This window comes from Sminthopsis crassicaudata, chromosome 1 (genome assembly GCF_048593235.1).
Source record: "Sminthopsis crassicaudata isolate SCR6 chromosome 1, ASM4859323v1, whole genome shotgun sequence".
In the NCBI taxonomy this organism is placed as follows: Eukaryota; Metazoa; Chordata; class Mammalia; order Dasyuromorphia; family Dasyuridae; genus Sminthopsis; species Sminthopsis crassicaudata.
In genome coordinates this window covers 25,731,715-25,752,170 of record NC_133617.1, presented here as the reverse complement: position 1 = coordinate 25,752,170, position 20,456 = coordinate 25,731,715, and the positions used below count along the sequence as shown (strand labels likewise).

At 38.7% G+C, this 20,456-nt stretch overlaps 1 non-coding gene across 1 annotated transcript; it reads right to left on the bottom strand.

Moving 5' to 3' along the window:
* Positions 1-18,997: 18,997 nt before the first annotated feature.
* On the bottom strand, positions 18,998-19,104 carry LOC141552317 (U6 spliceosomal RNA). The gene has a single exon (XR_012485123.1). It is a non-coding gene; the product is annotated as a U6 spliceosomal RNA (small nuclear RNA).
* Positions 19,105-20,456: the final 1,352 nt, after the last annotated feature.

Here is a 20,456-nt window from a genome sequence, read left to right as displayed (position 1 = left end):
CTTTGCCTCAGTTTCTTCATTTGTAGGTTTTCAGGAAAGGAAGTGGATAGAGTGGCAGACCTGAAATTAGGAAAATTCATCTTCCTGAGTTCAAATCCAGTCTCAGACACTTACTAATTGGGTGATCCTGGGCAAGTAACTTACCTTAGTTTTTTCCTCAGTTTCCTTTCCTGTAAAATGAACAGGAGAAGGAAAAGAAAAAAAAAATCCAAATGAGATCACAAAGAATCAGACATGACCCAAATAATACAATGACAGTAAGACAGAGACTGCCATTTTTTGCTCTACCTACTTCAGGAAATTGTGTGATACTCAGATTTGGACTGCTTGGTCCTAGTGGGCACAAGGAAGTTCTAGAGAGACAGAGAAGATTTTTTAGGTTCATGGTTTTAGAACTAGTGGGGTCCTTCAAGGACCACTAATCCCAAGTCTTATACATTAGCCAACCGAGGTACAGGATGGAGGAATTACTTTCCGAAGACCGTACACTCAGACTCCCCGCCACACCCCACAAAAGCAAGAAGGAGCCAGTGAGGAGCATGGGTCCTGGGCTTCTGCTTTAATGGTCTCTGAGTGAAAGGAGCTCCCCAGGAGCCATGGATAATCAAGATGACTCTTATTGGCCATGGGGCCATTTGCTTAATGAGCCCAGAGACGCCAGAGCTGAGGCTGCAGCCGGTGTTAAATGAGCAGAGAGGGCCATCGGAATGGACTGACTCTAGTGTAAACTGCCTTAAGTGTCTGCTTATTAAATCACATCACCACTCGGAGTCTTCCCATGACCACACTGGGACCGTCGGCCATGAGGCTGACTCAAGGCCTTCCCCTGGGAAAGGGGCTCTGTCTCTACTCCGGAGGACGTGCCGCCAGAGAAAAAGGCAAACAATGGGCCCCAGCAAAGGCAACTCAGCCTCAATGGCCCTTAATAGTGGAATGAGAGCTGGAAGGTGGAAAAGTCCAAATTGGGAGGGGTCTGAGAACCAAGAATATCAGAATTTCGAGGGGGTCTTTAAAAAGGAGGTGTCAGGGCTAAGAGATGCCTTAGAACAGAGAATGTCAGGGCTGGGAGGTGCCTTAGAACAGGGGATGTCAGAGCTGGGAGGGGGCTTAGAACAGGGGATGTCAGAGCTGGGAGGGGGCTTAGAACAGGGGATGTCAGGGCTGGGAGGGGACTTAGAACAGGGGATGTCATGGCTGGGAGGGGCCTTAGAACAGAGGATGTCAGGGCTGGGGGACCTTTAGAGATCATTTAGTTCAATCACTCCATTTCACTGAAGCAGACGTTGTAACTCTTCCCTTACCTAGGCTCAGAATTGGGGACTTTCTCACCAAGCCCTGTTCGGTCTGAGGTCCTGCTGAACAATATTCACCATCCTCCAAGCTAATGTTTTCACAGCACTTTGAGGTTTATTAAGAACTTTACAAATGTCCTCTCATGTGATCCTTACAATTGTCCTGGGAGGTGAGCGCTATTATTATTCCCATTTTACAGAAGGGAGAGGAAATACAGATTGTCACTGGCCCAAGGTGATACTGCTGTTAAGTATCTCAGGCTTTATTTGAACTCAGACCCTCCTATCTCTGGATCCAGTACTCTTATCTATTATGACACCTAATAATAACAACTTTTCTGTAGCACTTACTATGTGCTAAATGCCTTACAATTATTATCTGCTGTCATTCTTACAACAAAACAGGGAAGTAGGTGCTTCATTTTACAGTTGAGGAAACAGATTTGGAGGAGAACTCAAGAGTCAATTAATCTGCATGATAGGATGACTAGAAGAGTGATTTTTCAGGCTGCTGAGGGTGCCATAACGCATGGGGTGCTTGGTCCGGAGCCAGGAGGACACATCATCTTCCTGAGTTCAGATCTGATCTTAAATTCCAGCTGTGTGACCCTGGGCATGTCACCTAATGTTGTTTGCCTCAGTTTCCCCACCTGTAAAATAAGCTGGAGAAGGGAATGACAAACTACTCCAGTATCTTTGCAAAGCAAACCTCAAATGGAGTCAGAAAGAGTCAGATATAACTGACAAATGACTGAACTACAATCATAACATGGTGATTTTTTTTGGTTATTTTGAAAATCTCATCATGCAGGGGCCAAAATGCTCAATTTCAGTTCTGGGCATTGCATTTTAGAAAGGACAGGGTAAAGCTAGACAAGCTCCCAAGAAGGGCAGTCAAGGTGAAGAAAGACTTCTAAGAATAAGAGGTTTGGTTGGAGGAACTCAGAATGAGGGAAATAACGGGGAAATGAGAGTTATTGTACAGGAATCAAAGCTTTTTATTTAGAAGAGAAATTAGACTTGTTCTGCTAGGCCCTAGGGGCAAAATTAAGCCAGAAAGTTTTAAAGGGCAAACCCAAGTGGGATAGAAGGAAAACTTCTCTCCTCTTAGAGCTGCCCAGTGGTAGAATGGGTGCCCTGTAGAGAGAGCAGCTCTCTTTGTGCTGGACCCATTCAAGCCTGCCCTGTCTTTTTATTTTTCACTTAAAGCTCTCTATAATCTGACTCCTACTCACTCTCCAAACCATTTGCACATTCTTTCCCCTCCTACTTACTGCATACCAGCCACTGATCCATTTGCTGCTCTCTGTATATGACATTCCACCTCTGTGCTGTCACACACTCTTCCCCCTGCCTGGAATGCTCTCCCTCCTAAATTTGGACCAATGATACTAACTCCTGGCTTCCGTTTAAGTTTGGTTCAGATAATATATATAATATAGTAATATAGTCTTTTCTGATTTCCTCCCCCCACCATGCATTGTTTGTGCTTCACCCCAGTGTATTATTTAGTATATACTAAGTATATATTTTAGGTCAATTTATCCCTATACTCATTTCTTCTCCCTGGAGGGCTGACTCTAATTTTTTTTTTATCTTTTCTTTTTAAACAAACAAAAAAAAATCAATAAACATGAAGTTTTTCACACATGATGATCCAAAAAAGAAAGTTTCCTATGAAATTATGGGTGTTTATTACATATAACTGTAGGTATGTATCTGTGTGTATGTATGTGTGTATAGTATTACCGTTTTTTAAATTTTTCATAATTATATCTTTTTTTTTACAAGATATGTGAATGGGCAATTTTCCAGCAAGGTTGCTGAACCTTTTGTTCTACTTTTTCCCCTCCTTCCCCCCACCCCCTCCCCGGGATGGCAGGTTGAACACTACATGTTAAATATGTTAAAGTATATGTTAAATATAATATATGTATACATGTCCATAAGGTTATTTTGCTGCACAAGAAGAATTGGGCTTTGAAATAGTAGTATAACCATGTTTAATGTGTTAAGTAGGCAGAAAGCATATATTATATGTTTGTGTATTCTTCCATTTCCTTCTTTTTCTTTCTTCTTTCTTTTCATCTCTGTCATTCTAATCCATTCTCCCTTCCCTACGATTCTCCTCCTCTCTTAAAAAAATGCAAACTCTCCCTTGTAAGAAATAAGAAAAAACAAGCAAAACAATTCATACATTGATATATAAGGAGACTTTTTTTTTTAATTTTTTATTTTATTTTATAATTATAACATTTTTTTGACAGTACATATGCATGGGTAATTTTTTACAACATTATCCCTTGCACTTACTTCTATTCAGATTTTTTCCCTTCCTCCCCCAACCCCCTCCCCCAGATGGCAGGCAGTCTTATATATGTTAAATATATTACAGTATATTCTAGATACAATATATGTGTGTAGAACCAAATTTTTTGTTGCACAGGAAGAATTGGATTCAGAAGGTAAAAATAACAGTTTACACTCATTTCCCAGTGTTCCTTTTCTGGATGTAGCTGATTCTGTCCATCATTAATCAATTGGAATTGGATTAGCTCTTCTCTATGTTGAGGAAATCCACTTCCATCAGCATACATCCTCGTACAGTATCATTGTTGAAGTGTATAATGATCTCCTAGTTCTGCTCATTTCACTCAGCATCAGTTGATGTAAGTCTCTCCAAGCCTCTCTGTATTCCTCCTGTTGGTCATTTCTTACAGAGCAGTAATATTCCATAACCTTCATATACCATAGTTTACCCAACCATTCTCCAATTGATGGACATCCATTCATCTTCCAGTTTCTAGCCACTATAAAAAGGGCTGCCACAAACATCCTGGCACATACAGGTCCCTTTCCCTTCTTTAGTAGTTCCTTGGGGTATAAGCTCAGTAGTAGTACGGCTGGGTCAAAGGGTATGCACATTTTGATAACTTTTTGGGCATAATTCCAGATTGCTCTCCAGAATGGCCGGATTCTTTCACAACTCCACCAACAATGCATCAGTGTCCCAGTTTTCCCACAGCCCCTCCAACATTCATCGTTATTTGTTCCTGTCATCTTAGCCAATCTGACAGGTGTGTAATGATACCTCAGAGTTGTCTTAATTTGCATTTCTCTGATCAATAGTGATTTGGAACACTTTTCATATGAGTGGAAATAATTTCAATTTCATCATCTGAAAATTGTCTGTTCATATCCTTTGACCATTTATCAATTGGAGAATGGCTTGATTTCTATAAGGAGACTTTTTAAAAAATTATATATTGTATATTATATTAAAATTATATATTGTATATTATATACATATATATTATATTATCCACATGTGTATGTATATGTATATGGCTATGAGGAAACAGAGACAAAGACACAGAGACAGACAAAGAGACATTGGGAGGGGGAGAGAAAGAAAGAGACAGAGACAGAGAGAAAGGCCTTAATCTGCATCTTTAACCCATCACCTCCCCTCACTGTCAAGAGGTAGGAAACATAGTTCCTTCTCAGTCTTCTGAAATCAATCGGTCTTTCAGTAAACATTAAGTGTCTACTGTGTGGCAGGTAATGTGCTGAGCGCTAGGATTACATCTATGAAAAAAAAAAAGACAAGTTCATGGACTTCTGGAGCTTATGTGTTAATTATAATCTAATCAATTCACAAGTTTTGTCAAGCACCTGCTTCTTGCCAGGTATAGTGCTGAGCTCTTGAGACACAAAAATAAAGTATGTGATAATCCCTCCAAGGTTGGTAATCACTTTATTAAAGTTCTTAAATGTTTCAAACTTGTTCCCTAAGAGCGTTTGTGGTCACTCTGCTCTAGTTCTGCTCACTAAGTTTACAGAAGTTTTTCTAAGTATCTCTGAATCCCTCTCATTATCATTATTTCTTAGAACACAATACAATAATATCCTATAATATCCAAATACCTTAATTAGTTGGCTGATTCAGTTTTGTTTTTCCATCCTCAGTGTCCAGGTCAGTTCCTGGCTTTACTAATCACTTAAATAGATGTTTAATAAATATTTATATTTATTTGCATTTATTTATATATATTCTTTTTTATTTTTAAAATGCAAGTATTTTATTACTTATTTATATTATTATTTATTATTAATATAAATTAAATTTATTTTTATACAAATATTTATATAATACATGACTATTTATAGCAAATGCCCTTCAATGGGGGAATAATACACAAAGGATAAACATGATTGTGATACAATATTATGTTGTAAGAAATAAGAAGTCGAGTGATTTCATTAAAACCTAAAAAGACTTATATGAACTGATACATAGCGAAGTGAACAGAACCAGGAGTACACTGTACATAGTAACAGCAATATTGTTGGGTGAAGAATTGTGATCGACTTGACCATTCTCAGCAATATGATGATTTAAGACAATCCCAAGGGACTAAGGATGAAGCCTTCTATCTGCCTTCAGAGAAAGAACTCAGAGTGTTTGAATTACAGACTCAACAATGGTCTTTTTCACTTTCATTTTTTTTATTTGAGTCTTCTTGTACCAAAAAAAAAAAAAAAAAAAAAACCTAGAATGGAAATTTATTACATAATTGTAAATATATAAATAACCTACATCTAATTATCGTCTTGGTGGGGGGAAGAGGGAGGAATAGAATTTAGAATTCAAAACTTGAAATAAAAATGTTTTAAAAATAAATATTTACAAAGGAATTAATGAACTGCCAATTGCCTCCCTCTTTCTCTGTTAAATTCCCATCAGCTCCAGGACTTAAGGAAGATCAGGATGGGAAGGCACTACAGGGTCTTGGGCATAAAGATTATATTACTAGTTTTATATATAACTATATATATATAACTATATATATATATATATATATATATATATATATATATATATATATATATATATAACTAAATAACTATATATATATATATATGTAACTAGTATATAGGTTTTTTATAACTAGTTATTATATTATTAGTTTTTTTTCATAAATTTTCCCCATTCTCCCTTTGGATGGAATTGCCCTGGTTTGGGCTTGTTTGTTTTTTCTTTCTTTTTTTTTCCCTAAGAAAAGGCCTGGATTTTGGGGTGGTACTGGTCGGATGTGCTCAGGTCAAAGAGAAGAGAGGGGTGTCTCAAATGGAAAACAAACTTGTAGTAAATCAATAGTCTCACTTCTTCCTTATAATTGTCAAGGATTCTTCTTTCCTCAGTCCAAGAGATGGGCAGAGGCAGGAATAGAGGGGGGTCCTGGGATTGTCATGACCTCCCAAAGAAACCCAGCAGGAAACCAGTGATAGCAATCACCATCCCACCCCCACAATGGCCTCAAATTAGCCAACCTTCCCTGACCCAGGAGGGCCAGAGGTGAGCATCTCAAGGCTACAGGGCAGCCAGAGGAGGAAGTATTGGAGCGCCCTATTTCCTCTCCCCTGTCTGCCTCGAGGGCCCAGTGGAGAGCTGAGGAGTCCGCAGCTGGGGTGGCAAACACCTGAACCCTCTTGTCTAACAGAGGTTTGCTTATTGGGAAGATCTGCAAAGTGTTAGTGAGCCCAGGGCTGGTGAGGGAAGGAGGGCAGGGACAGGCAGCAGGGAGGAAGTGCCTGTTACTGGGGGCTATTGAACAATCAGGAAGGGTGAGGGGTGATCCCCCCGTGGAGGGAAGCCACGTGCTCATCAAGCTGGATCTCTGGAGATTCTGGTGGTCTCCAGGAAGGAGAGGCCCCCGGGAGCGAGGAAGTCTCTACTCATAAGACAAAACAGCTTGTCTGTTAAATGTGGGGGGCCAAGGGGACAATCCGGCTGCCTCTGTGGGAGAGACGGAGGGGAGGGCGGAAGGGGAGACAAGGGGGGCAACTTTAGTAAAGTGGGAAGTCTGGGAAGCAGAGAGTTGAGTGTTTATTCTGTCATTAACTAGAAATGTTCACTTACAATGTCAGAGGGGGAAGGCCCTTAGAAAAGGGAAGGTATATATGAGGTCATAATTCTAAATCCAGAGATGAGCTTCCAGTCCATCAAATCTTGCTCTTTCAATCCACCAATGAGGAAGCAATGATCAAGTGGACTACAACCTACAACCACTTATCTAATAAGTGTCTGGGCAGGATTCGAATTCAGGTCGTGTTGTCCTAATCAGTGTCCCATCAAGCCCTTATCACATTGCCTGGCACAACAAAGTCATTGCTTAATAAATGTTGACTGACTGACATAATTTCCATTATATTATCTAATAGACTATCTGAATGAATCTCCTGTTGGATGGTAAGATCAGCTGTAGCTCACATCTTTAATATATACACATGTGTGTGCGTGTGTGTGTATGTGTGTGTATGTGTGTGTGTGTAATTGCATAAAAAATAAATACAAGATACATTTTCACCAAGAAAAGACAAACAGCTGGAGCAGGGATCAAGAATGGCTCCATGTAAGAAGTGGTGTATGAGATGAATTTTATGCTTTTACAATAATTGAGGCACAGTGGACATGGGAATGGATTTTAGGCATGGTGGACAGCCTGTACAAAGGCATAAAGGTGAGAGATTATCTTTTTAATGAGATAATAAAATTTACGAAACATTGTCCCAGTCATCCACATGGGGAAAACTAAATGGATAGAGTCATTCAGCCAAAAACATTTATAAAATACCTACTATGTGCCAAGGCACTGGGCTAAATGCTAGTTGTATAAAGAAAGTCCCCTCCCCAAGAAATGTACATTGTACATAATTGAGTTCACAAACGTACAGTTGTATGGAAAGTCCATTAAATTAGGGCATCGGTGTCTAAAGCTTTGTCAGACACTATAGCTAGATAACGAGCTGGTCGCAGAATCTAACAGGAGGAAAAGAGAGAAGGGGATTTTTCTTGGACAACTGTGTCCAGCTGTTCTTTGATGGAATGGCCTATGTTTTTAGAACCAAACCTCTCCCGTTGAAACTTCATGGTAAATTATAGAACACCATGTTCTTCAAAGAATCCAACTTGTCAGTGACATAAAGGGACAGTAAAGAGTGTAGGGATGAAGAGTGGATGGCGTTTTACCAAGGAATAATGATTCATATGTGAGAAGTTATATAAAACCAAGCTCAGACATCGAGGACATACATGAGCGGTAAGGCAAATCGGCCAGTCACGTAGCAAGAATGTGAAATAGCAGAAGGACAGATGGACTATTTCAGTTAGGAGTGGTTCCCAAAAATAAATAAATGGATGAATAGATTAATAAATAATTACATACATAAAACAACTGAGGGAAGACCTCCAGTGTGTTGGATAGATCTTCTATGAAGGTTTTATGACAAAGTAAGGAGGAAGTTTTGCATAATGGTCATGAAATCAGTAGGTTCAGATATGTACTGGTAGTGAGAACCTATACAAGTCAATTGTTTCTATGAACATTAACTTCCTTCTTTACAAAGTTGACTCAATAACTTTCAGAGAGCAGTTAGGTGCCTCAGTGGACAGAGTGCTTACCTGGGTTCAGGGAGACTCATCTTCCTGAGTTCAAATCTGACCCCAGATACTTGCCAGTTGTGTGACCCTGGGCAAGTCACTTATATCTGTTTGCCTCAGTTTCCTCATCTGTAAAATGAGCTGGAGAAGGAAATGGCAAACCACTAAAGTATTTTTTTCCGAGAAAATCCCAAATAGAGGTCAAAGAATTGGATATGACTGAAAAGAACCCAACAAAAACCTGAAAGGAACTTTTTGACTCTATGAGTGTGTGATCCTGGCATTATGCTCTCCCCTGGTCATAGAAGTATCTGATTCAACACAGTCACAGATCTACCAAAATGTTATGCTAGAATAGAAACAGTGTTGGACCTAGAATTGAGAAAGTCCTGAATTCAAATCCCATTTCTGACACCTACTAACTTTATGAGAATGGACAAATCACTTCATCAGCTTCAGTTTTCTGATCTGAGAAATGGGGATAATAATAATAACTGAAGTCCATCCTTCACTGAGATGTTGTAAAACTCAAATTAAATAATATAAATATAATGCATTTTGTAAGCCTTAAAGCCACAGTGCAAACGTCACCTAATATCCTTTACAAATTCTAAAACCAGTGGAGCATTTGAAAAGAATGGCATTCGAGAGCCAGGTACCCATGTGACCATGCTGCCACCTGGTGGTGAGGGCGTCTCTGAAGCTGTAGAATAAAGATGAATGAGTAACTTCAACTCTGAGTCTCCTGAGAATGGTGATAAATGACTGGCTGGGAGATAGGTCTGGAGAGAAGTTGAAAGGTCAGTTGTCAAAAGAATCAAGATGGCCCCTGAAGTGGCTCTCCAATGAGGATCAAAGACCATCAAAATCATAAGGGCCATTATGATTGTCCTTTCACTATAATATGGCTAATGAAGGCAAACATGGTGCCCTGGTAGAAAGAGAGCTGAACATGGAAGTAGAGATTTTAAAACTCTGCTCTCCTCTTTGTTACCCACGGAACCATGGGCAAACCATCAATATAGTTAAGTATTTGGTTTCCTCATCAAATGAAATATTTGTAAAGTACCTGGTGTATCATGGGTGCTTAATAAATGCATATTCCCTTTTCTTCCCTTCATCTGTAAAATGATTACCCATGGAACTATGGGCAAACCATCAATATAGTTAAGTATTTGGTTTCCTCATCAAATGAAATATTTGTAAAGTACCTGGTGTATCATGGGTGCTTAATAAATGCATATTCCCTTTTCTTCCCTTCATCTGTAAAATGATTACCCATGGAACTATGGGCAAACCATCAATATAGTTAAGTATTTGGTTTCCTCATCAAATGAAATATTTGTAAAGTACCTGGCACAATATGGGTGCTTAATAAATGCATATTCCCTTTTCTTCCCTTCATCTGTAAAATGAAAGAGTTGAATATATTGGTGGCAGAGGGCCCATTGGAAAAAAAAATACTGACAATGGAATCAGCAAACTGGTGTTCAAGTCTCCCCTTGCTTGTAATCAGCAAATTGCTTAGGTTCCCTAGGAGCTGGCCTAGATGGCTTGATATGTAACTCTGAGCCTATCACCCAACTTCTCAGTGCCCCGGGCAACTCTGTAAGATTATATATAAGAAGAAAAGCTCTCCTCAGTAGAGTCTCTGCATCTGAGAGTTCCCTCTAGCCATGAAATCAGAGCTCCAGTCCCTATCTCTTTGATTCTCTGTATCTCAGTTTCCTCATCTGTGGAATCAGCTGATTGTTTTAGGGGACCTCAGAGGATGTTTCCAATTACAGATCTATGAGCCTGGGTTGTACTGTTGTGACTCCGATAATAGCCAGGGAATCGTGATAGCTGTCTTCAGGTGGTAGAAGAAAGGTCATGCTCTGCTTGGCCCCTAAAGAGTAATGGACAGATGTGGCAAAGAGGTTCCTGGAGGCTGATTGTCAGGAAGAACTATGCCATAATGGGAGCTCTCCCAAAGGGGGTACATGGGATCCCTTGGGAGGTGATAAGTTCCCCCTCACTGGGAACCTTTAAGCAAAGGCTGGACAAAACAATTGTTGAATTTGCAGTGGACTAGAAGACCACTGAGTTTCCTTCCAACTCATAAACCTGGGAGCCTGTAATAACTTTCCTTTGGGTAGCAGGTAGAAGCAGCATTATTCCCATCTCTCAAGGGACAAAAAGGGGCATTTACCCAGGATCACCCAGCTATTAAGTGGCAGGGCTTGGATCTCAATACAAACCTCTCCAAACTCCTAGTTTAAGCCTCTTCTTATGATACTAAATGGTTTGATTCAGAGGGAGTTGGTCCTACAGGTTTCTGCTTAGCAAGAACAGTGGCAGAGGTGAGGGATACCTCCTACATTTTTCTCCAAATACACCCTAGATCTAGAGAGTGGGAGGTTGTGGGAAAGCTGGCCTGAGCCCTAAGATATCTGAAGTAGGACTTTTGAGCAGGTGGTGGCTAGTGACGTCAATTCTCACGGGAGTGTCGAAGCAATGGTCAGACCTGCAGACCCTCCAAATGAGAAAATGTTTCTGGAGTTGGTTTCTAAGCCCATGGCTGAAGGGACTAAGAGAGATCCTCCCATCCAGGTTCTGGCCCAGGGATAAGATCAGGCCTTCAAGTAACCCCAGGGAGATAAGCATCTCTTTGACTGGTAAACATTTTCAGGGAAAATGGTTGCACAATCTCTTCTGGGATATTATTAAAGAATGGAGCCATGTTCGGGCTGGTAATGTCAGACAGAAAAAGAGTCCAAGTGAATAAAGAAGCAAGAGTGGGAACCAAAAGAGAGGATGACCATTTCTTATGATACATCAAGTGAAAGTTTGTGGAGGAGACATTGGAGGTCATCTGCTCTGGTTTTCTCCATTTTCAGAAGAGGAAACTAGATCTAGAGAAGGAAATGACTTGTCCAGAGTCACAAGAGCTATGGGTTGCAAAATCAAGTTTCAAACTCTGGTCTGCTAGAATCAGGAGGAGTAACGAGGTTCAAAGTTAAATGGAAGTATGAGGTCCTCTCATTTTTAATTATTCTTCAGTCCTGCCTGACTCTTTGTGATTCCACTTGGAATTTTCTGGGCATAGATACTGGGATGGTTTGCCAGCTCCTTCTCCAGCTCATTTTACAGATGAGGAAATTGAGGCACACAGGGTTAAGTGACAAGCCATCATCACACAGCTAGTGTATCTGAGGCTGGATTTGAACTCAGGAGAATGTCTACCTGACTCCAGGCTGGTCTTAAAGCATAGAAGAGAGGACATGGGTGGGATTAGATAAATGGCATCTGAATTTAAAGATAGCATGTTGTAGAGAAGAGAGCCATAGTTCTCAATTTTGGAAAACTTGAGTTCAAATACTACCTTAGATATTTGGTACCTATGTGATACTGAGCAAATCATTTAATCTCACCTGTCCTCACCTTCTGCATCTGCAAGACGAGAAGAACTTGATGGCTTCTAAGGTGGGTTCTAGCTCTAGTATCTTTTTATTTAATAATAGCCTTTTATTTTCAATATATATGCATAGATAATTTTCAGCATTCACCCTTGAAAAATCTTGTGTTCCAATTTTTTCTCTTTCCCTTTCCCCTCCCCTAGATGGCAAGTAATCTAATATATGCAATTCTTCTACACATATTTCCACATGTATCTTGCTGCCAAGAAAAAATCAGATCAAAAAGGAAAAAATGAAAAAGAAAACAAAATTCAAGCAAACAACCATAAAAAGTGAAAATGCTCTGTAATGATCCACACTCAGTTCCCACAATTCTCTCTTTGGGTGAAGATGGCTCTCTTTACCCCAAGATTATTGGAAATGATCTGAATCATCTCATTGTTGAGAAGAATTGATCATCATATAATCTTGATTCTGTGTACAATGTTCTCTTGGTTCTGCTCATTTCACTCAGCATCAGTTCATGCAAGTCTCTCTAGGCCTTTCTGAAATTATCCCGCTGGTCGTTTCTTATAGAGCAATAATAACCCATAACATTAATATACCATAACTTACTCCTCCATTCTCCAACTGATGGGCATCCACTCAGTTTCCAGTTCTTTGCCACTATAAAAAGGGCTGGTACAAACATTTTTGCATGTTTAGGTTCTTTTCACTTTTTTATGATTGCTTTGGGATATAAGCCCACTAAAAACATTGTTAGATCAAAGAATATAAATAATTCAATAGCCCTTTGGGCATAGTTCCAAATTCCAGCTCTAGGATCTTTAATCCTAAGTGACTTTATACTCCTATCAGCCTCAGTTTCTCCATTTGCAAAAAGAAAAGACTTGCAAGCGATCCTTGAACTCTTCTCTGGCTTCAGATCCAAGATCTTAAGTCACTTCACATCTTTCTAGTCCTCAGTTTTCTCATCTGTAAAATCAGAATGTTAGATTCAAGGTTGCTTAGATCCCTTCAGGATCCAGTGATTCCATCCAACACTCTGCTGGCCCAAGAAATTTCAATCTTGGAAGAGATTTTTTTTTAGCTTATTTTTAATTTTTTTAATTATTTTTTTTTATTTACCAGATATATGCATGGGTAATTTTACAACATTGACAATTGCCAAACCTTTTGTTCTAATTTTTCCCCTCTTCCCTCCCCCAGATGGCAGGTTGACTAATACATGTTAAATATGTTAAAGAATAAGTTAAATACAATATATGTATACATGTCCAAACAGTTGTTTTGCTGAACAAAAAGAATTGGATTTTGAAATAGTGTAATTAGCCTGTGAAGGAAATAAAAAATGCAGGTGGACAAAAATAGAGGGATTGGGAATTCTATGTAGTGGTTCATTGTCATCTCCCAGAATTCTTTCGCTGGGTATAGCTGGTTCAGTTCATTACTGCTCTCTTGGAGCTGATTTGGGTCATCTCATTGTTGGAGAGGGCCATGTCCATCAGAATTGATCATCATATAGTATTGTTGTTGAAGTATACAAGGATCTCCTGGTCCGGCTCATTTCACTCAACATCAGTTCCTGTAAGTCTCTTCAGGATGATTTCTGAAGTCATTTATTACAGAGCAATAATATCTTGGAAGAGATTTTAGAGACCTTGGGCTAAGTCACACTCCCCAGGGATAGAGAGTATGACTTATTGAAGGTCATTCTGCTAGTAAACAGAATTAAGATTGAAATTCTTGTCCTACTAGAAACAAAGGGGATGCCCATTTATTGGATAAAGCATGTTATAGGGACAAAGTATGTAATGGAGAACTGTAAGGAGGGACAAAAGTGTCCCAAATACTGGTATATTCCTGTTATCCCTGTTATTCTGGTGATTGAAGCTGGTTGGGTCACAAGCTCAGGAGTTCTCAGCAAAAAAGGGACAAAGCCAACCAAGAATCCAATCTGATTTTGATACCAATATGGCAGGCCCTTAGGAATAGACTGCCTAAAGAGGGATGGACTGCCCAAGTCAGGTGCTGTTCAACAGTACAAAGAGCCTCTGAACTTCCAACTTAAGTAAAATAGTGAGTCCCAGGTCTTACAGATAACTCTGTCTTCTATACCATTTTTCCTTGAAACTCAGGCATCATTGATCTAATCCCAACTATATCTCCTTTAAGATAATCTTCTCTCTTATTCTTCAAGACTTATTCTTGGAGTCGGGAAGACTCATCTTCATGCTTAACATGTAATTAGCATCATTAACATGATTAACAGTAATAAATACAAACAACATGACTAAAAAAAAAAAAAAGGATAGTTTCAGAGAAACCAGAGATTTATATTAACTGAAACAGAATGAAGAATAAGCAGAAAAAAATATTGATATAGTAATGAAAACATTATAGAAACAGTCAACTTTAAAAGACTTAAGATTTCTTTTTTCTGCACATATATATTGTACCTAGGATATACTATAACATATTTAATATGTATGCCTGCCATCTAGGGGAGGGGGTGGAGGGAAGGAGGGGAAAAATTTGGAACAGAAGAGAGTACAAGGGATAACGTTGTAAAAAATTACCTATGCAATTGGGGTTAAGTGACTTAACCACAGTCACACAGCTAGGAAGTGTTAAGTATCTGAAGCCAGATTTGAACCCAGGTCCTCCTGACTTCAGGGCTGGTGCTCTATCCACTGCACCACCTAGATGCCCCTAGTCTTAAGATTTCTGATAGCTGTAATGGTCACCCATGATTTCAGAACACAGGAAGCAGGTTTTCTGCCAGAGGGGTGATAGATTCAAGAAGCAGAATGAAAAATGCATTGAGGACATTATCAATTGGGAGATTTATTTTGTTTGATATTGAATATTTGTTATATTTCTTTTAAATTAGTGAGGAAATCATGAGGAGAGTAACATTTGCTAGCCAGAAAAAAAAATTAAAAAGGTATAATGAAGGAAAAAGAAACTAAGATCCTCTAAGGAAAGGCAAATGGTGCAGTTGATAAACCACCAAGTTTAGAGTTAGGAAGACCTGAGTTCAAACCCTCCCTAAAGTACTTACTACTGGTTGATTCTGAGCAAGTCACTTAACCTCATTTTCCTCATCTGTAAAAAAAAAACTTAGAAAAAGAAATGACAAACCACGTCAGTGATCTTGCCAAGAAAACCTCAAATGGGGTCACAAAGAGTGATAAATCAATGAAATAACTCAACAGTGAAGGATCTGTAAACTCTAGATATGGCATTCTTTCTACATCATTATTACTATCATCACAATCATAACTAACATTTATATGGTGCCTACTATATTTAGGCACTGTGCTAGAGACTTTATCAATGTTATCTCCTTTGAACCTTACAATTTTGTGTGATAGTTGTTCTTATTTCTCCTATTTTTCAATTGAAGAAACTGAGTCAGGCAAATGTTAAGCGACTTGTCAGTCTTCCTGACAAAAAGTCAGTGCTTTACCTACTGTGTCACAAAGTTGTCTCAAGCATGATGAAACAGGTGTTGATTGGAGTAGGAAGGTGGGGAATCTGCATCTGAATCTTGCCTTTGCCATTTATTATCCATAGGATTACAGGCAAACTCGCTACCCGAGCCTCAGTTTTGTCCTTTATTAAATGGAGCCAAAGTAGCATCTATTTTGCAGGGCTATTGTGTGGATCTAATGGGACAATACAATGAAAAGAACTTTGAAAGCTTTAAGAAAAAAGCAACAGAAATATTGGCTATTCATTCTCCAATTGATAAATGGTTAAAGGATATGAACAGACAATTTTCAGATGATGAAATTGAAACTATTTCCACTCATATGAAAGTGTTCCAAATCACTATTGATCAGAGAAATGCAAATTAAGACAACTCTGAGATACCACTACACATCTGTCAGATTGGCTAAGATGACAGGAACAAATCATGATGAATGTTGGAGGGGATGTGGAAAAACTGGATGCTGATGCATTGTTGGTGGAGTTGTGAAAGAATCCGGCCATTCTGGAGAGCAATCTGGAATTTTGCCCAAAAAGTTATCAAGCTGTGCATACTCTTTGATCCAGCAGTGCTACTACTGGGCTTACATCCCAAAGAAATACTAAAGAAGGGAAAGGGACCCGTAGTGCCAAAATGTTTGTGGCAGCTCTTTTCATAGTGGCTAGAAACTGGAAAATGAATGGATGCCCATCAATTGGAGAATGGTTGGGTAAATTGTGGTATATGAATGTTATGGAATATTATTGTTCTGTAAGAAATGACCAACAGGAGGAATACAGAGAGGCTTGGAGAGACATCAACTGATGCTAAGTGAAACGAGCAGAACTAGGAGATCATTATACACTTCAACAATGATACTGTATGAGGATGTATTCTGATGGAAGTGGATATCTTCAACATAGAGAAGATCTAATTCAGTTCCATGACAATGATGGACAGAATCAGCTACACCCAGAGAAGGAACACTGGGAAATGAGTATAAACTGTGAGCATTTTTTGTTTTTCTCCCCAGATTATTTTTACCTTCCGAATCCAATTCTTCCTTTGCAACAACAACAACAACAACAACAAAATTCGGTTCTGCACATATATATTGTACCTAGGATATACTATAAGATATTTAATATGTACGGGAATGCCTGCCATCTAGGGGAGGGGGTGGAGGGAAGGAGGGGAAAAATTTGGAACAGAAGAGAGTACAAGGGATAATGTTGTAAAAAATTACCTATGCATATGTACTGTCAAAAATGTTATAATTATAAAATTAATAAAAAATAAAAAAAATATTGGCTATTGTTGGTCAATAAATATCTGAACCAGGATTCCCATCTAGTTCTTAGACTCACTCTAAGGTTTTTATCACATGATCCACAAAAAAGGGATTAATCTAGAATGTTGATTATAAGCAAGCTGAGGTCAGGGACTGTTTCTTTTCTGTCTGTGTATTCTCTTAATACTTGCCATATAGTAGACACTTAATAATTGCTGGTTGGGGTAGATTCCATTGAATCAGATTGTAGTTCCCTTTCCTCACTGCTTGGAAATCTTGGAATCCCTTATATTTTCTTACATGATCATTTTGATCCATATAACGTCACTGTGTTTGTTCTCCATTCTCAGAGAGGGCCATGACATCAGGGAAGTGATGCTATGACATGCAAGTGGCTTGGATTGAAGTAATGGAGGGCTGTGCAAAGTCACCTACTTCACTTTCTCCTCTAGCGTCACCTGGATCCAGTGGCTAAATATAGATCAGGATGACTAGAGATGGCCCCAAAGCCTCCATATGATAGAGAGTGAACATTTTTTTTTTATTTTTATTTTATTTTATAATTATAAAATTTTTTTGACAGTACATATGCATGGGTAATTTTTTACAACATTATCCCTTGCACTTACTTCTATTCAGATTTTTTCCCTTCTTCCCCCAACCCCCTCCCCCAGATGGCAAGCAGTCTTATATATGTTAAATATATTACAGTATATTCTAGATATAATATATGTGTGTAGAACCGAATTTTTTGTTGCACAGAAAGAATTGGATTCAGAAGGTAAAAATAACAGTTTACATTCATTTCCCAGTGTTCCTTTTCTGGATGTAGCTGGTTCTGTCCATCATTAATCAATTGGAATTGGATTAGCTCTTCTCTGTGTTGAAGAAATCCACTTCCATCAGAATACATCCTCGTACAGTATCATTGTTTAAGTGTATAATGATCTTCTGGTTCTGCTCATTTCACTCAGCATCAGTTGATGTAAGTCTCTCCAAGCCTCTCTGTATTCCTCCTGTTGGCCATTTCTTATAGAACAATAATATTCCATAACATTCATATACCATAGTTTACCCAACTATTCTCCAATTGATGGACATCCATTCATCTTCCAGCTTCTAGCCACTATGAAAAGGGCTGCCACAAACATTTTGGCACATACAGGTCCCTTTCCCTTCTTTAGTAGTTCCTTGGGGTATAAGCCCAGTAGTAGTATGGCTGGGTCAAAGGGTATGCACATTTTGATAACTTTTTGGGCATCATTCCAGATTGCTCTCCAGAATGGTTGGATTCTTTCACAACTCCACCAACAATGCATCAGTGTCCCAGTTTTCCCACAGCCCCTCCAACATTCATCGTTATTTGTTCCTGTCATCTTAGCCAATCTGACAGGTGTGTAATGATACCTCAGAGTTGTCTTAATTTGCATTTCTCTGATCAATAGTGATTTGGAACACTCTTTCATATGAGTGGAAATAGTTTTAATTTCATCATCTGAAAATTGTCTGTTCATATCCTTTGACCATTTATCAATTGGAGAATGGCTTGATTTCTTATAAATTAAAGTCAATTCTCTGTATAGTTTGGAGATGAGGCCTTTATCAGAACCTTTAATTGTAAAAATGTTTTCCCAATTTGTTACTTCCCTTCTAATCTTGTTTGCATTAATTTTGTTTGTGCAGAAACTTTTTAATTTGGTGTAATCAAAATGTTCTATTTTGTGATCAATAATGGTCTCTAGTTCTCCCTTGGGATAGAGAGTGAACTTCAGAGATAATCTAATCAAATAGCATCTTTTTCTCAAGGGAAGGGAGGTGACTAAGCCAAGATCACACAGCTAGTAAACAGCAGAGATGGGTTTTCAGTTCAAGTCTCTTGAGTTCTTTCTCTAATCCGATGCTGTAGCTATTAAGCTGCCCACAGAATCAAAATATAAAATGACTAATTTCCTGGACACTTCAAAGAATAGACCACAAAGAGATCTTCAGCATCTCTCTCCCAATTCACCCCAATTCAAGTATTCATCAGTTCTTGCCTTGAATGTTCTAACAACTTCCCATTTCCAGTCTCTTTCTAATCTACCCGGCCCATGGCGACTAAAGTGATATTACTTCACGAATTTGTCTGTGATCCGTGCATAGGGTCCATGCTAATCTTCTCCATATGGTTCCAATTTTAGCATATGTCCTGCCCAAACAAGCACAAAGGTGACATACCCAAAGTCTAGTTCTAATCTTCTGTCCAAAAGGAATCTCTGGCTATTTGGGGTTGCTAGAATCAAACAGCATCTCTTGGGTTGTGCGCTTATTGTCTCTTCCCAGAAACTCCCAGGCTAGGCCTCTCCCTCACTTTGCATTCCAGATAAATTCGATTACTTGCCATTTTTGTACTTTGATATTCTATCTCCCACCTCCACATTTTTGCACAGGCTACTTCCCATACCTGTTTGGCTTTCCCTTCTCACTTGGCACTCTTTGAATCCCTTTCAGAGCTCAGTTTAAGAAGTCTTTTCACATTGCCCTCCTTCATCTCCTCCACCATATTGCTCTGTTTCCTTATCTTTCTCCAAATTGTATATTGCTTTTTTTTTCAAATCCTATATTTCTATTGCAATAGTTTGTAAGTTTGGTAAAGACAGGGACTACTTTGTTTGTCTTGATATCCCCAGTATCCAATGTTTAATTTTTGAAGTGGGGGAAGAAGGGAGACAGTTCAGTTCTTTGCTACTTCTGAGTATTCCTTGGTGTGAAAATTCTCTGAGGAACCTGAATCAGGAATTGAACCTGGATGCTTCAGTTCTAAGATTGGCCCTCTATCCACCATGGTAAATTACCCCTCATTCTCTATAACCTCAACTTAATGTATCTTTCAGCTCTATTACTATATTACTACTTTCTATCTACTCTAGGGGCCAGTCAAATTGACCTTGGGAACAGTAATCATTTCCCATATCCATGCCTTTAGACAGACTCTATTCCCCTCAAGCTTGGATTGTTCTGCCTCCTCAATCTGGCCTCTAAGGATCTATAGCCTCCTTCAAGATTCAGCTCCAATACCACCTTCTATATAAGATCTTTCCTGACCCCAACCTCTTATCCCTCCCTTCTTTGGGTTGATGCCTTTATATGTTATATATACATATTACATATATACATATACATTGTGTAATATACATATTACATATATATTATATAATATACATTTATACATATTTTTATGTATATATACATGCACACATATATAAGTACATATATATGTGTATACACACACACACACACACACAAACACACACACACACACACATATATATATATATATATGGCACACAGCAAGTGTCTCCATCAACAGAATGAAAACTCCTTGAGGGTGAGAATGAGACACTCTTTGTACCTCCAATGTCTAGCATTCGATAAATATTTGTTGATTAGAAAGTTTTAGATATAATAAATATTTTATAAGCATATATTAATTTGGATTCAATGAAGGTTTCCAACACACTGTAGGGTTGTTATTTGTTATTGTTATCTAAAAGCAACTATGATTTCACTGATTAAA